At 38.4% G+C, this 5,578-nt stretch overlaps 1 pseudogene; it reads left to right on the top strand.

Annotated features, from left to right (window-relative positions):
* The first annotated feature begins 1,589 nt into the window (after positions 1 to 1,589).
* Positions 1,590 to 4,468, top strand: LOC117273947 (cullin-1-like; annotated as a pseudogene).
* The last annotated feature ends 1,110 nt before the right edge of the window (positions 4,469 to 5,578 follow it).

The following is a 5,578-nucleotide window of genomic DNA, read 5'->3' as shown; positions in this document are numbered from 1 at the left end:
AGTTTTGTCCAGCTCAACCTGGAGGTCTCTAAGGGCCTCGTCCTATTGCTCACCGAGAAACATATACATGTCCTTCTTCCGGACCTGTTCTTCGAGCTCGAACTCGAGCTGGCTGATTTCCAAGCGGTACTAGAGGATGCTTTCATGATGAAGAACCGAGGCCTGTAAAACAACAAAAGAAGTAAGAGACATCAAAAGAAAACTTAAGTGTGATTCATGAAGGAAGTATGAAAGTGTTAGAGCCTGACCTGGTTCAGCGCCTCCTGCGCCTCGTTAAAGAGATATGACGTGTCCACCTCGTTCATCTTTGCTCGGTCCTCCTCGATCACCAGGAATCGAAGGTAGCTGGCTACACTTACCAGAGCAGACAGGATCCGGGCATCCTCTAGGACTGACAGCCCTCTTGCGCTCAGGGTCCACGCTCGGCACAGGAAATTTCTTTACCAATCTTGGGCTCGAACTTGGCCCGTCAGCTCCCGAGGGCACGTACTTCTTCGAGATCTCCAGGTGACCCAGCCTAGAGAAATATTCCAATGTGGACATGTCCATGCCATCGAAGAAGGAGCTGAGAGGATCATCTGCACCCTGAACTCCTTCACTTGACTTTTCCATACATGTTTGTGCTTCTTTAAGTACAGACTCAGTATAAGAGGGCGTCTTGATGATATCGATCACACTGGTCACCTCCTTCAGAACAAGAATGACTTCTTGGGAGGTCACAACCTCCGTCTCCACTTCGGCCTCTCGAATCGGAAGGGGATCGGCCTTGGTTGTCGTTTGCTCCCCGACAGGGGTCGATCCATGGACGACAAAGATGTTGTCTTCTTCGGGCTCATCCCTGAGCAGGTGAAGGAAGTCAGAGTCTGGTACCCTGGACTTAGTATTCTTCTTGGGCTTACGAGCCCGGGTGGCTGCCCTTTTTTTCTCTTCGCCTCGGGATCCGGGGAACTCGAGGACTTTCTTTTCCTCTTATTCTACTCCGCGGAAGCCCCATGCTATCCCGAAACAGAAGGTTCAATGGGTAAGGACGTATCCTCGTCCCCGTGCAGTAGCCTATATTCGGTGGTCTTAGACAGACCTATGAGGGAAAGGAAAAAGTTAGCATTATGTAAGTTTGGGGCATAGTAATAACTATTCAGGGGAGAGCCTTACCATGAGAACGTGCCTCCCATTTGCCCTTCGAAATTTGCTCCCCGTGCGCTCGTAGTATGACATCTTCTTGCAGATTCCTTCGATCTACTCCTTGAGCCGGGGGATTGCATCAGGAACCTGGGAAAAAGCTGCATGACCATAAATACTGGCGATTAGAGAACAAATAAAGAGAAATTGACACTTAAGGAAAGACTATACTTACGAGATGTATTCCACTTCTCGGAGAATGGAAGGAACTTGGGAGGGATCAGGTCTTCAGTTTTTACCCGAACAAAATGCCCCTGCCAACCTCGATCTCGTTCCTAGTCATTGCTCGAAAAAAGGGGCCTTGCTAGCAGGCGAATAAGCTTGATTAGTCCCCCTCGGAAAATTCGGTGACTGTACAGACGGAGTAGATGGTCGAGGGTGAACCGAGGAGATTCGGTGTTGTTCACAAAATGGCGCAGGAGGATCACAATCCTCTAGAAGGACAGGTGAATTTGCCCGAGGTAAACCTCGTATCTCTTACAAAAGGCCAAGATTACTGGGTCTATCGGGCACAGTGTGAAGGGATAAGTATAAGCACTTAAATACCCCTCCACGTGGGTTGTAATATCGTCCTTAGGCCCGGGGACAACCACGTCCTTGCCTTCCCATTTGTAGTCCTCTCGGACTATGGGAAGGGTATCTTCAGTAACAGAGCATATGTATCTCCATGCTCCTCCACCTCGGTCTTGTTTAACGGAGGCCTTCTCGACCTTGAAGTCATCCCTGATAGAGCATCCCCGGGTATGAAGCTTTTCATGGTGGTGGGGGTTATGCTACCACTACTGTGGATATGTTTTCGGTATAACGTTATCCAGTTAGAGAATATTTTTGCTATTGTCTAAGATTATTATTAATTGTTGGAACTTTGAAGAAAAGATGTAAGAGAATTGGGGAAACTTTGAAGTTTTTCTAAAAATCCCTTGTTTTCCAATTGCCATTTTTGCTGTCAGTGTAAAATCAACCTACATTTTGTCAGTCCGACACAGCACAAGAAAATTGTCACTAGACTAGATAAACAAACCTGATTGATTAGTCAAAAATCAAGAAACCTCTTTGTTTCTCTCACCCTGCAGTATAATCAGATAAATATTTTTTCCTGTCCAAAATTACGGCCCTAGAGATATGGGAAACACTGAAAGACTCCATAACTGCTTAAACTGGTCTCTCGCCTACAATATTTTTTTACAGTGGTTGCTCTAGAATTTGATACTCTTTTAGTTCTTAAAATCTTTTTATCTTTTAAAGGGTTGGTAAAAAGGAGGTTTGACATTCACTACGTGCGAACTTTTGATTTTGGAGGTCTATTTGAATGCAAACTGAAACTAAAAGAAATATTTCAGTTTAAGAATGCTAGAGTAGTGAAAAATTATGCAAAAAATATTTTTTTTTAAAAGAAAAGTGCATGTGAGTCTATGTCATTTTGTATGTGCCAACATGTATAAAGCTAATTGCAAAAGTGTACATTGGTGTGGGATTGATTTTTACTTATGAATACTTGTTATATGGTGTAGTCTTGTGATTATGTGTGGTTCAATGTCTCATATCCAGGTGGCAATACATCACGTGCTTATAAGATGGCAATCATCATTTGGAAGTAGATTGCAGAAGGACAACAAGATTATTTCAGCTCTGAAGAGTATATGGCACTCTACAAAACTATATTTGGGATGTGTACTTAGAATCCCCCGCATGATTACTTACAGCAGCTGTATGAGAAGTGCAAGGAAGCATTTGACGAATAATCAAGTCTACTGTAAGAACCGTTAACCTTGTCTCTCATTATAATTGAGTATCGAAAGTTATTAGTTGATGGTTACATATGTGATGGGAAAAATATATTTACCTTTCATGCAATTAGCAGGCCTTTTGTCGGTGTTGTACTTTAATTAGGTACTTAATGAATAGAACTTGAGTTTGCTATTGCCATTCAATTTTGAAATTAATATTTTGTATTCTTTATTAGGTTTTGCATGATTTAAGAGAGAAAACATGGGGGAATTATAATCTTTTTGTTAGATGGCTCTCACGGTTCTTCTTGTATCTTGACGAGTATTTTTCTTGCCCGAAGGTTACTACCTGTACTTAGCGAAGTTAGTCTAACATGCTTCCGGGATCTGGTATGCTTTTTGCATCTCCTATCTATTTATTGGAAATATTATTGTTCTTGTTCTTCTAGGGGATGGGCTTTCTTCATAACTTCATTCTGTGGGTAACTTATTTTTCTGTTTATTGTTGACAATAGGTTTATCAGGAGTTGAATGGTAAAGCTCGAGATGCAGTTATAGTATTGGCATGTATCCTATCCTCTCATTTTATTTTTGTTTCTTCCCCTTTCATTTGACCCAAGTCCTGCGATATTATTTGCTAGTTATGAGGGTCAGATTAAGAGTCCTCTTAAATTAGATTGATCAAAAACGTGATGGTGAGAAGATTGACAGAGCCTTACTGAAGAACGTGCTTGATATATTTGTTGGAATTAGAATGGGGCAAATGGAGTATTATGAAAATGACTTTGAAGATGCAATGAGAGTCCCGCAGCTTATTATTCTTGGAAAGCTTCAAGTTGGATCCTAGAATTTTCTTGTCCAGATTATATGTTGAAGGTACATTTTATTTTTACAATTGTTTTGAGTTCGTAAATGGTTTGGTTATTGTTTTAAGTTGCCAGAGTAAATTTTGATAACTGTGCTTTGCTAACACATACGGAGGAGTAGTGCCCGACGAAAGAGCAGGATAGAGAGTCTCATTATCTCCACTTTAGTAGTGAGGAAAAACTTCTGGAGGTCAGCCTTTGAATTTGGTTAAAAACTTACACTTCTTATTGATGTCATTGCTTTAAAGTATCCACCTGATATATACTTGATTTAGAATGTTGAAAATTCAGATTTTCTACATGTCAAAAATCTTCCTTTTGGGACTAAATTTATGCTACAGAAAGTACAAAATGAATTATTGGTTTTATATATCAATCAGACTTGAGAAGGAGCATTCTGGATGCGGAGCTTCGCTTAGAGATGATAAGGTATTGCTTCCTTATTTTTCTTTTCACTATTAGTTTTCTGGTGGTTTCAATGTATTTTACATGTTATTTGATGCTGCTCTATTTTGCCTTACTTCTCCACTGAAAATGCTAATCCACAGAACTCTGATGGGATTGGAACATGTTGCAAATATGTTTAAACAGGTGAAAAAAAATCTATGGCAATTAGCGACTGAGAAAATGATTATTTATTTGGTTTTGGAGTTTTGGCTAAACATTTGCAGGCGAGATCCTGGTGCAACAAGCTGAAGATCTGGCAAGCAAGTGAAGTGGCATGTTCATGTTTCATATTTTTATTGGTTTACACCTAAGAATGATGATTATCTGTTAATTGTAAGCGAGTCTAAAGTCCTTTTAAGTTGTTAATAGGGAAGAAACAGTGGGGGGGTTACATGAAACACCATTTCGAGAACAAAAGATTTTGAGTGGAATTGAAAGCATTTGTACAAATGAAGTACATATATGTGAAGTTTCTCAGAAGCTTTGTTGTCCTATGGTTATAAGAAACTTTTGTTCATGATAACAATTTATTATGTTTCCATTTGAGGTCCTGATATGTGTGTTCTTGCACAGGCTGAACGTTCGGGCTCAAGGGAGCAGGTAGAACCACATTCCCATATTTTGATTTCACTTTTATGTATGGGTAGTATTCACTTAGTCATGAACTCATCCCTTTTCTCAGGTCTTTGTTAGGAAATTGATTGAGTTTCACGACAAGTGTATGGCTTATGTTACAGAATATTTTAATAATAACTTCTTCTTGCATGTGGTATGTTCAGTTGTTAATAGTTATTGCTGATCTCTTTTACTTTGCCTTATTTGTCAAAGTTTATGATGTCTATTTTATCATTTATCTTTTTTGGTCATCAACTTAAGTTTGTGAAATGTGTATCTGGCCAAGGGCGGCTCCATAAAATTAGTGGCCTAAAGGCAAATTTTAATAAGAGACTTTATATTTTTTTTTATTAGTACGTATACACACATATATACAAAAATATTAATCTTGCCATTTTTTTCATACTTTTTTTTATAGTATATATTCTTAAATGATATAAAGTCTTTAACTTCACATATTAATATTATTATTTATATTAGAAAAGGATAATTTAAATAAATGAGATGTTAGACATGTATTTGCAATATGTTATTTTTGATATTGTTGTAAACAATGTATTTACGAATATGAAGATTTAAGTAGTTTAATTTAACGTTTTAAAAAGATTTTTATTGTTAAAGAGTAGACACCTTTCTTTCTCTTTTACAATTTTTTTGTACTTTTTTATTTTTTCTACAAATATTAATATTGTCTAATTTGAAATAAAATTATAAAATTCATTATCAAAAATTTTGGGGGACCTA

The sequence above is a fragment of the Nicotiana tomentosiformis genome, chromosome 3 (genome assembly GCF_000390325.3).
Source record: "Nicotiana tomentosiformis chromosome 3, ASM39032v3, whole genome shotgun sequence".
In the NCBI taxonomy this organism is placed as follows: Eukaryota; Viridiplantae; Streptophyta; class Magnoliopsida; order Solanales; family Solanaceae; genus Nicotiana; species Nicotiana tomentosiformis.
Note: the sequence above shows the minus strand (reverse complement) of the source record. Positions and strands in the feature narration are given on the sequence as shown.